Source organism: Pelophylax lessonae (genome assembly GCF_965119305.1).
Source record: "Pelophylax lessonae genome assembly, chromosome: 4".
NCBI lineage: Eukaryota > Metazoa > Chordata > Amphibia > Anura > Ranidae > Pelophylax > Pelophylax lessonae.
Window position 1 is genome coordinate 451326933 of NC_138771.1, and position 15269 is coordinate 451342201.

The 15269-nt window shown below is 40.0% G+C and overlaps 1 protein-coding gene across 1 annotated transcript in view; it reads left to right on the forward strand.

Moving 5' to 3' along the window:
• SLC6A7 (solute carrier family 6 member 7) overlaps positions 1–15269 on the forward strand; it is a 212776-nt gene that overhangs the window by 196833 nt on the left and 674 nt on the right. The gene's annotated exons all lie outside the window — the stretch shown is intronic.

Consider the following 15269-nt stretch of genomic DNA (forward strand, 5'->3'; position numbering starts at 1 on the left):
ACGTTGTGTATATGTATCGCTACCCCCAAAGGAGACGCTTGGTAGATTGGGTTCTCTGTTCTTCTGCTTGAGAACAACCTAAGTCCCACTGCACACCAGGTTAAGCAAATGGATACTGGGAGCACAAATCTAAACCCCCTGCACACAACTAAGGTTCAGTACCAAAAAGCAGACTTCAGACTGGTTAGTGGTAAATGAGCCCAATATATTGTCACGGGTTGCAGCAAATTGTAGAATGCACATAAATGAATAAGTAAAGGATTAGGTTAATCAAAGTTCACTAGGCTATTGTAGCATACAGTGGAGTTCGATGCAGCTAAATTAGAGTAAACCCGATAATCCACAAAATCAGCCATGGCGTTAGAAAACAGTAACAGCAATGGTAATCAACTCTGCGATATCTCCTCTGTGAACAGTACGCTGTATCCACTTTACAGTACACCGGGTTGGATCCCCTTTTGCCTTCAGAACTGCCTTAATTCTTCAGGGCAAAGATTCAACAAGGTGTTGGAAACATTTCTCAGAGATTTTGGTTCATATTGGCATGATAGCATCATGCAGTTGCTGCAGATTTGTCGGCTTCACATATATGATGCAAATCTCCTGTTCCGCCACATCCAAAAGGTGCTTTATTGGATTGAGATCTGGTGATTGTGGAGGACTTTGGAGTACAGTGAACTCGTTGTCATGTTCAAGAAATTCGTTTGAAATTATTTAAGCTTTGTGACATGGTGCATTTTCCTGCTGAAATAGCCATCAGAGGATGGGTACACTGTAGTCATAAAGCAGGGGTCTCTAAACTATGGTGCTCCAGTTGTTTCGGGACTACAATTCCAATTATGCCTAGTCCTGTCTGTGAATGTCAGAGTTTTACAATGCCTCATGGGACGTGTAGTTCCACAACAGCTAGATGGCCATAGTTTGGGGACCCCTTTCATAAAGGGATGGACATGGTTAGCAGCAATACTCAGGTAGGCCGTGGCATTAAAACAATGCTCAATTGGTGCTAAGAGGCCCAAAGTGTGCTAAGAAAATATCCCCCACACAATTATACCACCAGCCTGAACCCTTGATACAAGGCAGGATGGATCCATGCGTTCATGTTGTTTATGCCAAATTCTGACCCTACCATCTGAATGTCGCAGTTGAAATTGAGACTCATCAGACCAGGCAACATTTTTTCAATCTTCTATTGTCCAATTTTGGTGAGCCTATGTGAATTGTAGCCTCAGTTTCCTGTTCTTAGCTGATAGGAGAGGAACTCGGTGTGATCTTCAGCTGCTGTAGCCCATATGCTTGAAGGTTCAACATTTTCTGCATTCGGAGATGGTTTTCTACATACCTAGGTTGTGACCAGTGGTTATTTGAGTTACTGTTGCCTTTCTATCATCTCAAACCTGTCTGCACATTCTCCTCTGACCTCCGAAATCAACAAGGCATTTCCGTCCACACAACTGCCGCTCACTTGATATTTTCTCTTTTTCGGACCATTCTCTGTAAACCTGAGAGATGGTTGTGTGTGAAAATCCCAGTAGATCAGCAGTTTTTTAAATACTCAACCAGCCTGTTTGGCACCAACAACCATGCCACGTTCAAAGTCACTTAAATGCCCTTTCTTCCCCATTCTGATGCTCGGTTTGAACTTCAGCAAGTTGCCTTTACCACGTCTAGCTGTCTAAATGTGTTTAGTTGCTGCCATGTGATTGGCTGATTAGCAATTTGTGTTACCAAGCAATTGAACAGGTATACCTAATAAAGTGCAAAGTAAACATAAGTGCAGCGCTAAAAAATAATCAATAGTCAATATAGTGATGTATAAATCATACAAATATCACAAAATGGGACTTCATTTTGTGGTTTCACTTCATTTTGTGATATTTGTATGATTTATACATCACTATATTGACTTACGGGACTTCTTTTGCTAAGGATGTCATATTTGATCCCCATTCACATGTAATGTGAATATTGTTTTTTAGTGCTGAACTTAGGTTTACTTTGTCTTTTTCACAACTTTTACTGTCAGTTGTTTGTGCTAGCAGCTCACCTTAGTTAGCGCGGTATTTACACTTTACATTTTGATACCTAATAAAGTGGCCAGTGAGTGTATATGAATGAGATAAAACCTAAAACTCCCTAAAGAGGTACCTCTTACTATGGACAATAGGCAAAGTTCCTGTGAAGCAGATATCTGAGTGAGCAATCTTTAGCCATAGTTCTTCAGCCAACTATCATTGGGGCCCAGTCTTTAAAGTGGTGCACATGTTTGCAGCCCCAGTCAAGTCTGCATGCTGTAAGTATTACTGCTAGTTTATTGGCAAGTGCTCAGTCTCTGCTAGAAGCTTAATGGCAGCAGTGTTCCCTCACCAGTCCCAGTGAAACAGCAACAGGGGTCCCGCTGTTCAGATGTCAGCTCACTTCTGGATCTGCCTAGAGTGTCTCCGGTCCACAGCACATGGCCGCAGGCTTGTAGCAGCTTGATGTGCACACAGAAGTAATGGTCATCTCGCAACAAAGAGGACATTGCTCAGCATTTAGACTGTGAAAATGTATCTCTCTTTCTCCCCTTTTTTCCGACTGGCATTGGGAATTGTAATCCAATTGTCCATAAACTGCCATAGTAAAGTTTGTTTTCTGAACTTCATCTCTCACAATTCAGTGCTGCCAACCATCAAGTCTGTTGAGCTCCTTCTATCTGTTAGCTCCCTCTGGTGGATGGAGGCAAGTTAGTGTTAACTCATTCAGTTGAAGTCCAGTGGAGACATAGAAAGCACTGAAATCCAGTGTCCTTAATCGCTCTCTGTCTCCAGCCAAGCTACATACACATATTATTACATTAGTCAATTGTTATAAACATTAACAGACATACAATTTCCACTGAATAGATAGGATAGAGATGGTATTGTTCTTTGACGCATGTACAGAGCATAAGTGTATTTTAAATATATAGTGTTAATTAAGGATGATCGAACTTTTGAAAAGTTTGGTTCGGCCAGAACATCCGAACTTCCCGAAAGTTCGGCCTGGATTTCAGAACCCCATTGAAATCAATGGGACCCGAACTTCGGTAATCAAAAAACACCATTTTTAAGCCCTAAAACCCAATAAACGCCCCTAAAAAGTGCCCAGGGTTCTGGGTCATGCCCCATTAACTATTAATCACACAAAAAAAAGTTCTTAAAAATTGTCATTTTTGATAAACAAGCCAATTATTGAAAAAATTTAAAAAAAAAAGAGATTTTTTGATTTTGACTTTGGATTTAGTATCTGGGGGGGTCTAAAAGGTGTGCATGTGAAGTTTCAGCTCTGTAGCATGTCCAGAACCATGAAAAAAAAGATAATTTTTCAGTAGAACAGGGATGTGGGTCGGGACCCTCCTTTAACTTTAACACCTATATGATCTTTTTTTCTGGTTCTGGACATGCTACAGAGCTGAAACTTCACAGGTACACCTTTTAGACCCCCCAGACACCAAATCACACAAAAAAAGTTCTTAAAAATTGTAATTTTTGATAAAAAAGCCAATTATTGAAAAAATTAAAAAAAAAAAGAGATTTTTTGATTTTTATTTCAGATCTGGGGGGTCTAAAAGGTGTACATGTGAAGTTTCAGCTCTGTAGCATGTCCGGAACCAGAAAAAAAAAGATTGTTTGTATTAGAACACTTTCTTTCAGGACAGGTAGTTAGCTTCTCTCCCGGTTTAATAGCAGGCATTTTTTGGTGTTCTTTGCAGTCAGGAAAAACATCTGAACTTGTGTATAGTGGTACTGTGCACAAGTTCTGATGTTTTGCCTGCCTCCAAAAACCCCCAAAAAATGGCAGCAAAAACACACCTGGGCATTTTTTTTTGGACGCTAGCGTTTTTTTGGCATTTTTTTGGGTTCTTTGCAGTCAGGAAAAACATCTGAACTTGTGTATAGTGGTACTGTGCACAAGTTCAGATGTTTTGCTTGTCCCCAAAAACCCCCAAAAAATTGCAGCAAAAACACACCTGGGCATTTGTTTTTGGACGCTAGCGTTTTTTTTGGCATTTTTTTGGGTTCTTTTGAGGCAGGCAAAACATCTGAACTTGTCTATAGTGGTATATATACACACATACTTATATGTTTATACACACCTAGAAATATATAGGTGTGATAGTAGCAGAAATATATTAGTGTAAATGATTTCATTAGCGCAAGCATATATTTCTGCTACTATCACACCTATATATGTCTAGGTGTGTATATAAATATATGTATGTGTGTATATACACCACTATAGACAAGTTCAGATGTTTTTCCTGACTGCAAAGAACCCAAAAAAATGCCAAAAAAAACGCTAGCGTCCAAAAAAAATGCCCAGGTTTGTTTTTGCTGCCATTTTTTGGGGGTTTTTGGAGGCAGGCAAAACATCAGAACTTGTGCACAGTACCACTATACACAAGTTCAGATGTTTTTCCTGACTGCAAAGAACCCCAAAAAATGCCTGCTATTAAACCGGGAGAGAAGCTAACTACCTGTCCTGAAAGAAAGTGTTCTAATACAAACAATCTTTTTTTTTCGGGTTCTGGACATGCTACAGAGCTGAAACTTCACATGCACACCTTTTAGACCCCCCAGATCTGAAATCCAAAGTAAAAATCAAAAAATCTCTTTTTTTTAATTTTTTCAATAATTGGCTTTTTTATCAAAAATTACAATTTTTAAGAACTTTTTTGTGTGATTTGGTGTCTGGGGGGTCTAAAATGTGTACCTGTGAAGTTTCAGCTCTGTAGCATGTCCAGAACCAGAAAAAAAAAGGATTGTTTGTATTAGAACACTTTAAACACAGGTAGTTAGCTTCTCTCCCGGTTTAATAGCAGGCATTTTTTGGGGTTCTTTGCAGTCAGGGAAAACATCTGAACATGTGTATAGTGGTACTGTGCACAAGTTCTGATGTTTTGCCTGCCTCCAAAACCCCCCAAAAAATGCCAGCAAAAACACACCTGGGCATTTTTTTTTTGACGCTAGCGTTTTTTTGGCATTTTTTTGGGTTCTTTTGCGGCAGGCAAAACATCTGAACATGTGTATAGGGGGTATATATAGACATATATGTCTGAATATATACCCCTAGACATATATAGGTGTGATAGTAGCAGAAATATATTCCTGTAAATGATTTCATTAGCGCAAGCATTTATTTCTGCTACTCTCACACCTATATATGTCTAGGGGTATATATTCAGACATATATGTCTATATATACCCCCTATACACATGTTCAGATGTTTTGCCTGCCTCCAAAACCCCCCAAAAAATGCCAGCAAAAAACACACCTGTGCATTTTTATTTGATGCTAGTGTTTTTTTGGCATTTTTTTGGGTTCTTTTGAGGCAGGCAAAACATCTGAACATGTGTATAGGGGGTATATATAGACATATATGTCTGAATATATACCCCTAGACATATATAGGTGTGATAGTAGCAGAAATTTATTCCTGTAAATGATTTCATTAGCGCAAGCATTTATTTCTGCTACTATCACACCTATATATGTCTAGGGGTATATATTCAGACATATATGTCTATATATACCCCCTATACACATGTTCAGATGTCATGTCTGACATCAAACATGTCCTCAAAAAAGCACTGGCAGTGGCAGCCCCTGCAGCATGAAAAATGCTTGGCTGGTGAGAAGCCATATTCCAGTTACGAAGCTATTCAGAGAAATGATCATTTCTCTATAGCGGTCACCCTGCTATGGAAGGGTTTTGTCACCCTGCCATAGCAGTCACTGCCAGTTAACCCTACACTACACTACGGTCCCCTTGCACTTAACACTTTCCCTACAGAAACTCAATTTTTGAAGCTAACTTAAGTGTAAAGGAGCACTCTAACTACACTAGATATCCCTTTCCTCACACTAAAAATAGCTAAATGACACTTTTAAAGTAAAATTAACAGAACTGCTTCCATTCTCTTCCATGTCCAGTATAACAATGCTAGGAATATGGCGGGGGCGATCTTATATACTGGGGGGCGTATTCACTAATGATTGGTCTAGGGACCCCCTAGTCACTCCAATCACATTCCTAGCATTCTCCTGCCCCCTCAATTGGCTTTTGCTAATGGTTCTGGTCCAATCATGGGCTTTTAAAGCCCATTTCCTGAAGCATTGCATTTTGGGCGGTTCTGGTTGCCGAATTCCGAACTTTTTGGGCAAAAAGTTCTAAATTCGGCCGAACCTCGAACACACAATGTTCGGGTTGAACCGATGGTGGACCCGAACCGTTAGATCATCCCTAGTGTTAATCAGATGTAAAGGCTATGCAAATATTTGACATCTATTTGTTGTTTACATGACAGATTTTTCCTATTCACTGTATCTTCCTGGTAAAGCTTATTACTAAAAGTATTGAAGCATAAGATACGATTTCTATATTATCTAATCTGTGAAAATTCTATATCTATTAATAGTTTAGTTCAAACGACCAGTGTAATGAGATGTGTATAAAATGCAATAAGGATATGTAAGTTGGTATTTTAATAGGAAAAATATTTTTTTATGCAAATGCTCACATGGTGCAAATATGCCTTAAAGTGATTGTAAAGGTTTTTTTTTTTTTTTTAATAACAAACATGGTATACTTACCTGCTTTGGGCAAGGGTTTTGCACAGAGCAGTCCCGATCTTCTTTTTCTGGGGTGCCCCGGCTCCTCCTCCTCATTGGGTGTCCCTGCGGAGAGTCGCTTTCCATGGGGGCACCCGTGTGAGTCCTGCTGCTGCATCCATTGACACAGACAGCAGGACTCGGCCCCGCCCTCCGCTCCTGTGCCACTAGATTTAATTGACAGCAGTGGGAGCAAATGGCTCCTGCTGCTATCAATCTATCCAATGAGCATCTGAGACAGTGGCTGGAGCCGCTGAGCTCATGCTCGTCGCTGGAATGTTCGGGTTCAGGAAAGAATAACGGGGGTCTGGGGGACAGCTGCAACCAAGAAGTTTTTCACCTTAATGCATAGATCGCTAATCCCCCCCCCCCAGTATCTGTTGCAGGACACCTTTGAACATCATTTGGGGGAGAGGACACTCAAGTTTACAAATCATGGATATTATTTAGGAGTTTTAGGAAAAATTCAAACATAGGTCCTGTCTTCAAGATTATAGCATTATGGTGTATACCTTTGTCAGTGATTATTTATTAACCCATTGAAAAGCTAGTTTTAAAGGTCCCCGTTAGTTGACAAGTATACAAGGTTGAAGATAGTTTCTTTGGCATAGTGACATTTGATGAGAGGGATGAGTTCATGAACAGTGAGTTGGTTACATTAATATAGTGTATAGTGGTTTCAGGCTGGAAAGCTCACAGCTGAGGTCACAGAAATAGGCGTACAATAGGATAGACATTCTTTGAACAACCTCTTGACTGGTGCAACCCAACATGGGCACAGCATGACCCCACTGGGCACCACAGACTGACCAAAGCTCGGGCTCCTGTGTTTTGTGGACCCCACTTCCATAGGCAGTATATCAACTTACAGATTATCCATCACGCAACATGCTTGCCCACTGATTTCCCAACAGAACTGGGTTCTTTCTGGAAAGGCCTTAGAAGAAGGAGACACCACTGTCATGCGCTTTCAAACTTTTACTTGATAACTTATTTAAAATAATAAGAGTTCACAACTCATAGCAAGACAACATTCCAAAATATATCAGAGACTCTTCACCGGCAGTTTTTTAACACTTTCCCTTTGTATTGGTCACACCTCTTCTACCCCAATCCTTTTGTTGAGCCGGCCATAACAGTTCGAATCTTGGCCGGTTCAGGAGGACCTGGGCCATATTTGAACTGTTAATGGGCAGGCTGAATGTAGCTGTTATAGCCGATAGCGATAATTATGTCTTCTCCCGGTGCCATTGGTGCCGCTGCTGTGTCTTAGTAAATGAGGAGGGGAGTCCCAGACAGCTGAGACAGTTGTGGACATTGCTGGATCGAGAGAGGGCACAGGTAAGTATTAGGGGGGCTGAGGGGCTGCTACACACAGAAGGATTTTATCTTAATGCAAAGAATGCATTAAGATAAAAAACCTTCTGACTTTACAACCACTTTAAATAGCAATGCAATAGCAAGACTCTGATTTTAAAAAGATTTAAAAGATTTTAAAGGCTAACATTTACCCTTATCGCTGTCCGCATTGCTGATCTCTGCTGTCTTCAAACACTGTATTGGCTTCTGAATCGGACTCACTTCTGGGTGTGCCAAATGCTTGATGCACTGTGGTTTCTTCTGCGGAACAGAGACTGTTGATCATATATATAAAAATAATGTGTAAAAAAAAAAAAAAAAAGAAAGAAAAAAAATATTATTCATATATATATTGTTTACTATCTATCTATCTATCTATCTATCTATCTATCTATCTATCTATCTATCTATCTATCTATCTATCTATCTATCTATCTATCTATCTATCTATCTATCTATCTATCTATCTATCTATCTATCTATCTATCTATCTATCTATCTATCTATCTATCTATCTATCTATCTATCTATCTATCTATCTATCTATCTATCTATCTACCTACCTATCTATCTATCTATCTATCTATCTATCTATCTATCTATCTATCTATCTATCTATCTATCTATCTCTCTCTCTATCTATCTATCTATCTATCTATCTATCTATCTATCTATCTATCTATCTATCTATCTATCTATCTATCTATCTATCTATCTATCTATCTATCTATCTATCTATCTATCTATCTATCTATCTATCTATCTATCTATCTACAGCAGAACTATGGCTACATTCACACCTGAGCGTAGCGTTTTTGCGCGTTTTTTACAGCGATTTTACCGCGATTTTTATTGCGATTTTACCGCGATTTACAGGCGTTTTTTGTGCAGGCGTTTTTTGATTGAATAGATATCAATGGAAAACGCCTGTAATCTGCCCAAAAAGAAGCTCATGTACTTTTTTGAGCGTTGGGCGTTTTGTATACAGCGTCAAAACGCTCAGATGTGAACAGGGACCATTGAAATGAATAGGATTTGTCTTGTTGGGCATTTTGAGAGCTGATCCTAGAGCAGAAAAACTCCCCAAAAACGCCCCAAAACGCCTAGATGTGAACAGAGCCTTAGTGTCATGGGCAGTGGAGAGGATATTAACCCTTTCTTTGCAGGGAAGCTTTATTTATTTATTTATTTTTTTTTTTTTACCAGCAAAAGAGTTGCTTTAAAGAGGTTGTAAACTCGTATAATTTTTTTTTTTACACCCTGCAAAAGAAAGACATAATGAGCTAGTATGCATCGCATACTAGCTCATTATGCAATACTTACCTCAGAACGAGCCCCCGCCGTGCCGCTCACTCACCTCTATGACGGGCGACATGTCTAGTCGCCCGTCTTCCGGGATCGCGGCATCCGGCCATCTGATTGGCCGGAGCCGCGGTGACGTCACTCCCGCGCACGCGCGCGGGAGCCGACAGTCACGGCACGGGGCTCTGAAGGAACGGCACGATCGGCCGTTCCTTCAGAGCGCATGCGCCAGTGACGTCACTGGCGACATGTAAGGTAAATATCTCCTAAACGGTACATGTTTAGGAGATATTTACAGTACCTATAGGTAAGCCTTATCATAGGCTTGCCTATAGGTACAAGTTGTAGAGGCGGGTTTACTTCCTCTTTAAGCTTGAGTGCTTCATTTGGTTATTATTATTATTATTATTATTATTCATTCTATTATTATTAAAATACTTTACTTTAGACTTTGATCTGGTTCTCTCTGAAAAAATGAATGGTAGTTTCTACAGGATAAGGACTGTATACACAGCTTGATATTTAATAGCACATTTTCTAGATTTAGCAGTAAGTGGGGCTAATGAGCTCATGAAAAGACATGGCCTATTTTCTAACGAGCTGTCAGAGAAACAGAAATAAGAGAGGGAGAGGGCTGGGCACTCCTTTAGGAAACTGGCCTTTCGAATAGATAGCCTCCATGATATGGAGAAAAAAGGTACACAAATTAGAATAACATGAAAAACAAATCTGGTTTGTGCTCCTTGCACATGTTAAAATATTGTCTAATATTGTTCTTTTTTTTTTTTTTTTTTTACCAATACTTGTATATAATTGTTAGGAATATAAAGGCCATTCACAGTTTGATTCTAAAGAGCATGTGTTAAACAATTAACCACATAACAACCGGCAACCGCAGATATACTGTGGCAGGCAGCCGCTGCTGGGCAAAGTGACGTAGGGGTACGTCACTCGCTCAGCCGCCTGTAGGGGGCGAGCGCGCACCGCCGGAGGCACGCTCCCGCACGTTCACTGAGATCTCCGATCTCCGATGTCCGCAGGAGAGGGAGAGAGGCAGACGGCTGATGTAAACACAGCCGTCTGTCATTCTCCCTGATGTAAGTGCAGAGACTATACGATCCTGCTATGTAGGATTCTATGTCTCTGTGATTACATCACAAGCCATGCCCGCCACAGTTAGAATCACGCCCCTAGGGACACACTTAACTCCTTGATCACCAATAAAGTTAACCCCTTCCCTGCCAGTGTCATTTTGACAGTAACAGTGCATATTTATAGCACTGATTACTGTAGTAATGTCACTGATACTACCAAAAGTGTCAAAAATGTCAGTCAGGGGTCCGATCTGTCCGCCACAATGTCGCAGTCCCGCAAAAAAAAATTGCAGATCGCCGCCATTACTAGTAAAAAAAAAAAACAATAAAAATGACATAAATCTTTCCCGTAGTTAGTAAACGCAATAACTTTTGCGCAAACCAATCAAAATACGCTTATTGCGATTTTTTTTTACCAAACATATGTAGCAGAAAACAAATTGGCCTAAAATGATAAAGTTAGATTTTTACATTTTTTTTTGAGAATTTCATATAAAAAAATGTGAAAAATATTGTTATTTTTTCAAAATTTGTTTATAGCGCAAAAAATAAAAATCGCACAGGTGATCAAATACCACCAAAAGAAAGCTCTGTTTGTGGGAAAAAAAGGACGTTAATTTTGTTTGGGTACAGCGTTGCACAACCGCGCAATCGTCCGTTAAATTTACGCAGTGCCGAATCACAAAATAGAGCCTGGTCTTTGAGCAGCCAAATCTTCCGGGGCTTAAGTGGTTAAAGTGTTACTAAACCCAGATCCTGCCTTCACTATATCTGGTCTCCAAAGTACACAGAACATGTAAATGCAATTATTTTAGTAAATATAAACTGATAAATACCTTTTCTCATCAGCTGTATATAGCAATTAGGGAAATCTTGTGACCTGTATCAGTGAGTGCTGATAGTTTGTAGGAGGCATTTTCATTTCTCCCACGGCTGTCCTATCAGGCTTCAAGACCCTTAATTCTCTGTCTGAACATGTCTGGACAGTGCTGATCACATGTCCCCATGTACCCTCCCAAGAAAAAAAAAATCCATCAATCAAGATGTGACATCCCACCCACTGTGTTCATTTTTAGTTATTGGGCATGGAGGAGGAGGGAGGGACTGTGCTGTCATTTAGGATCTGTATACACACCCACATGTGTGATGTTAATACCATGTGACCTTAATTGCTCAGCTAAAACCAGGAAGTGTCCTATCCAGCAATAGAGATCAAACTGAGCATGTGCAGCGGAACTACACTTACTGTGCTTAGCTGGACTATGTGTCAGTAAGGCTGCTTTACATTGCAAAGGAAAGGCCAGTAAGAATGTGTGAGGGGGGAGATAGTAGTATGCTGTGGCACTATCTGGAAGTGTTTGGGCTGCAGGTGTGTTGACACTTATTGGCATTTTTTTGGTATATTTATAGATTTTTTTTTTTTTAATTTCAGATACACTTTAAATGAATCAAGATCATATGGTCACTGCCTACTTGGAACATTGTGGTTGTTTAGTCTAGATACAGCAAATACTCTACTGTACTCAATCATAAAATATAGTGTGTGAGCAAACATGATGGCCCTATGTATATATACAGTATAATTGTGAACTTATACCTAGAAACAACTCTATTGCAATCTTATCACACTGTGATAAAATGTTTTATCTATAAAAAATGTATGTCACTTAGGTATATCACTTATCTAAAACCATGAAATAGATTATACCTCCCTGTGTCTGGCCTGCTCAATCTTCTGCAAGCACCTGCTTTAGAAGGCTCAGTAATGATCATTATTCCACTAATTACTACTATATATATATATATATATATATATATATATATATATATATATATATATATATATATATATATAATATATATATATATATAATATATATATATATACACATATACAGTTTCTCACAAAAGTGAGTACACCCCTAACATTTTTGTAAATATTTTAGTATATCTTTTCATGTAACAACACTGAAGAAATTACACTGTTCTACAAAGTAAAGTAGTGAGTTTACAACTTGTATAACAGTGTAAATATGCTGTCCCCCTCAAAATAACTCAACACACAGCCATTAGTGTCTAAACTGTTGGCAACAAAAGTGAGTGCACCCCTAAGTGAAAATGTCCAAATTGGGCCCAAAGTGTCAATATTTTGTGTGGCCACCATTATTTTTTAGCACTGCCTTAACCCTCTTGGGCATGGAGTTCACCAGAGCTTCACAGGTTGCCTCTGGAGTCCTATTCCACTCCTCCATGAGGACATCACGGAGCTGGTGGATGTTAGAGACCTTGCGCTCCTCCCCCTTCCATTTGAGGATGCCCCACAGAGGCTCAATAGGGTTTAGGTCTGGAGACATGCTTGGCCAGTCCATCACCTTTACCCTCAGCTTCTTTAGTAAGGCAGTGGTTGTCTTGAAGGTATGTTTGGGGTCGTTATCATGTTGGAATACTGCCCTGTGGCCCAGTCTCCAAAGGGAAGGGATTATGCTCTGCTTCAGTATGTCAAAGTACATGTTGGCATTCATGGTTCCTTCAATGAACTGTAGCTCGACAGTACCGGCAGCACTTATGCAGCTCCAGACCATGACACTCCCAACAACAATGCTTGAATGTAGGCAAGACACACTTGTCTTTGTACTCCTCACCTGGTTGCTGCCACACACGCTTGACACCATCTGAACCAAAAAAGTTTATCTTGGTCTCATCAGACCACAGGACATGGTTCCAGTAATCCATGTTCTTAGTCTGCTGGTCTTCTGCAAACTGTTTGCAGGCTTTCTTGTGCATCATCTTTGGAAGAGGCTTCCTTCCATAATGACAGCCATGCAGACCAATTTGATGCAGTGTGCGGCATATGGTCTGAGCACTGACAGGCTGACCCCCCACCCCTTCAACCTCTGCAGCAATGCTGGCAGCACTCATACGTCTATTTTCCAAAGACAGCCTCTGGACATGATGCTGGGCACGTGCACTCAACTTCTTTGGTTGACCATGGCGAGACCTGTTCTGAGTGGAACCTGTCCTGGTAAAACACTGTATGATCTTGGCCACCGTGCTGCAGCTCAGTTCCAGGGTCTTGGCAATCTTCTTATAGCCTAGGCCATCTTTATGTAGAGCAACAATTCTTTTTTTCATATTCTCTGAGAGTTATTTGCCATGAGCTGCCATGTTGAAGTTCCAGTGACCAGTATGAGAGAGTGAGAGAATTTAACACACCCGCTCCCCTATCAAACATGAGAGCTTGGAACACTAACGTGTCACATAACCATGGAGGGAAAATGGCTAATTGGGCCCAATTTGGACATTTTCACTTAGGGGGTGTACTCACTTTTGTTGCCAGCGGTTTAGACATTAGTGGATGTAGGTTGAGTTATTTTGAGAGGACAGAAAATGTACACTGTTATACAAGCTGTACACTCAATAATTTACATTGTAGCAAAGTGTCATTTCTTCAGTGTTGTCACATGAAAAGATATATTAAAATATTTACAAAAATGTGTGAGGTGTACTCACTTTTGTGAAATACTGTAAATATATATATATATATATATATATATATATATATATATATATATATATATATATACTATATTACCAAAAGTATTGGGACACCTGCCTTTACACACACATGAACTTATTGGCATCCCAGTCTAAAGCTGGATACACACTATCCAACTTTTGTGGTTAGATTTCCTTCAGATTTACCTTTTCTATGTAGTGCAAGGGCCTGCCAGATTGCATACAAATTGAAAGTGTTTAGGTTTGACCTCATATCAAATGGTTTTGGTAAGTCTAAAGGAAAAAGTCTTCAGAAAATCTTATAGTGTGTATGGCCCATTAGTCCGTAGGGTTAAATATTGAGTTGGCCCACTCTCTGCAGCCATAACAGCTTCAACTCTTCTGGGAAGGCTGTCCACAAGGTTTAGGAGAATGTCTTTGGGAGTTAATTTGTGAGGTCAGGCATTGATGTTGGAGGAGAAGGCCTGGCTCCCAGTCTCTGCTCATCCCAAAGGTGTTCTATCAGTCAGGACTTGTGGTCAGGACTCTGTGCAGGCCAGTCAATTTCCTCCACCCCAAACACGCTCATCCAAGTCTTTATGGACCTTGCTTTGTGCACTGGTGTCCAGTCATGTTGAAACAGGAAGGGGCCTTCCCCAAACAAAGCAAGGTCCATAAAGATATGGATGAGCGAGTTTGGGGTGGGGGAACTTGACTGGCCTGCACAGAGTCTTAACCACAGCCCGATAGAACACCTTTGGGATGAATTAGAGCGCAGACTGCGAGCCAGGCCTTCTTGTCCAGTGCCTGACCTCACAAATGCACTTCTGGTAGAATGGCCAAACATTTCCATAGACACACTCCTAAACCTTGTGGACAGCCTTCCCTGAAGAGTTGCAGCTGTTAGAGATGCAAAGGGTGGGCCAAATCAATATTGAACCATATGGACTAAGACTGGGATGCCATTAAAGGTTATGTGCGTGTAAAGGCAGGCGTCCCAATATGTTTGGTAATATAGTGTATATATATGTAGATATCATAATTTCTTTTTGGTTTTTGATTGAGTGGGGAAAGATTAAAACCCCTGCAATGTACTGTTGGTATCCCTGCTTGGTAGCATAATCCTCATTTCTCCTAGTGGCCACTGTGAAACTCACAGTTGTACAGTTTACCTAGAACAAGATATAAAGGTAACTTTTTTTTATAAGAATGCCTGTTTCAATAACAACTGAAAGAAAAAATTTGCCCACATTGTAAAGTTTTCCTACACAAGAAGTAAGCTCTCTCCGCACAGACACACAGCAAAAAACAAAACAAAAAAAAAACCTGACAAGGGTTTTAAACTTTTTCTACTATATCCAAAACTAAAAATAATATTTTTTCTAT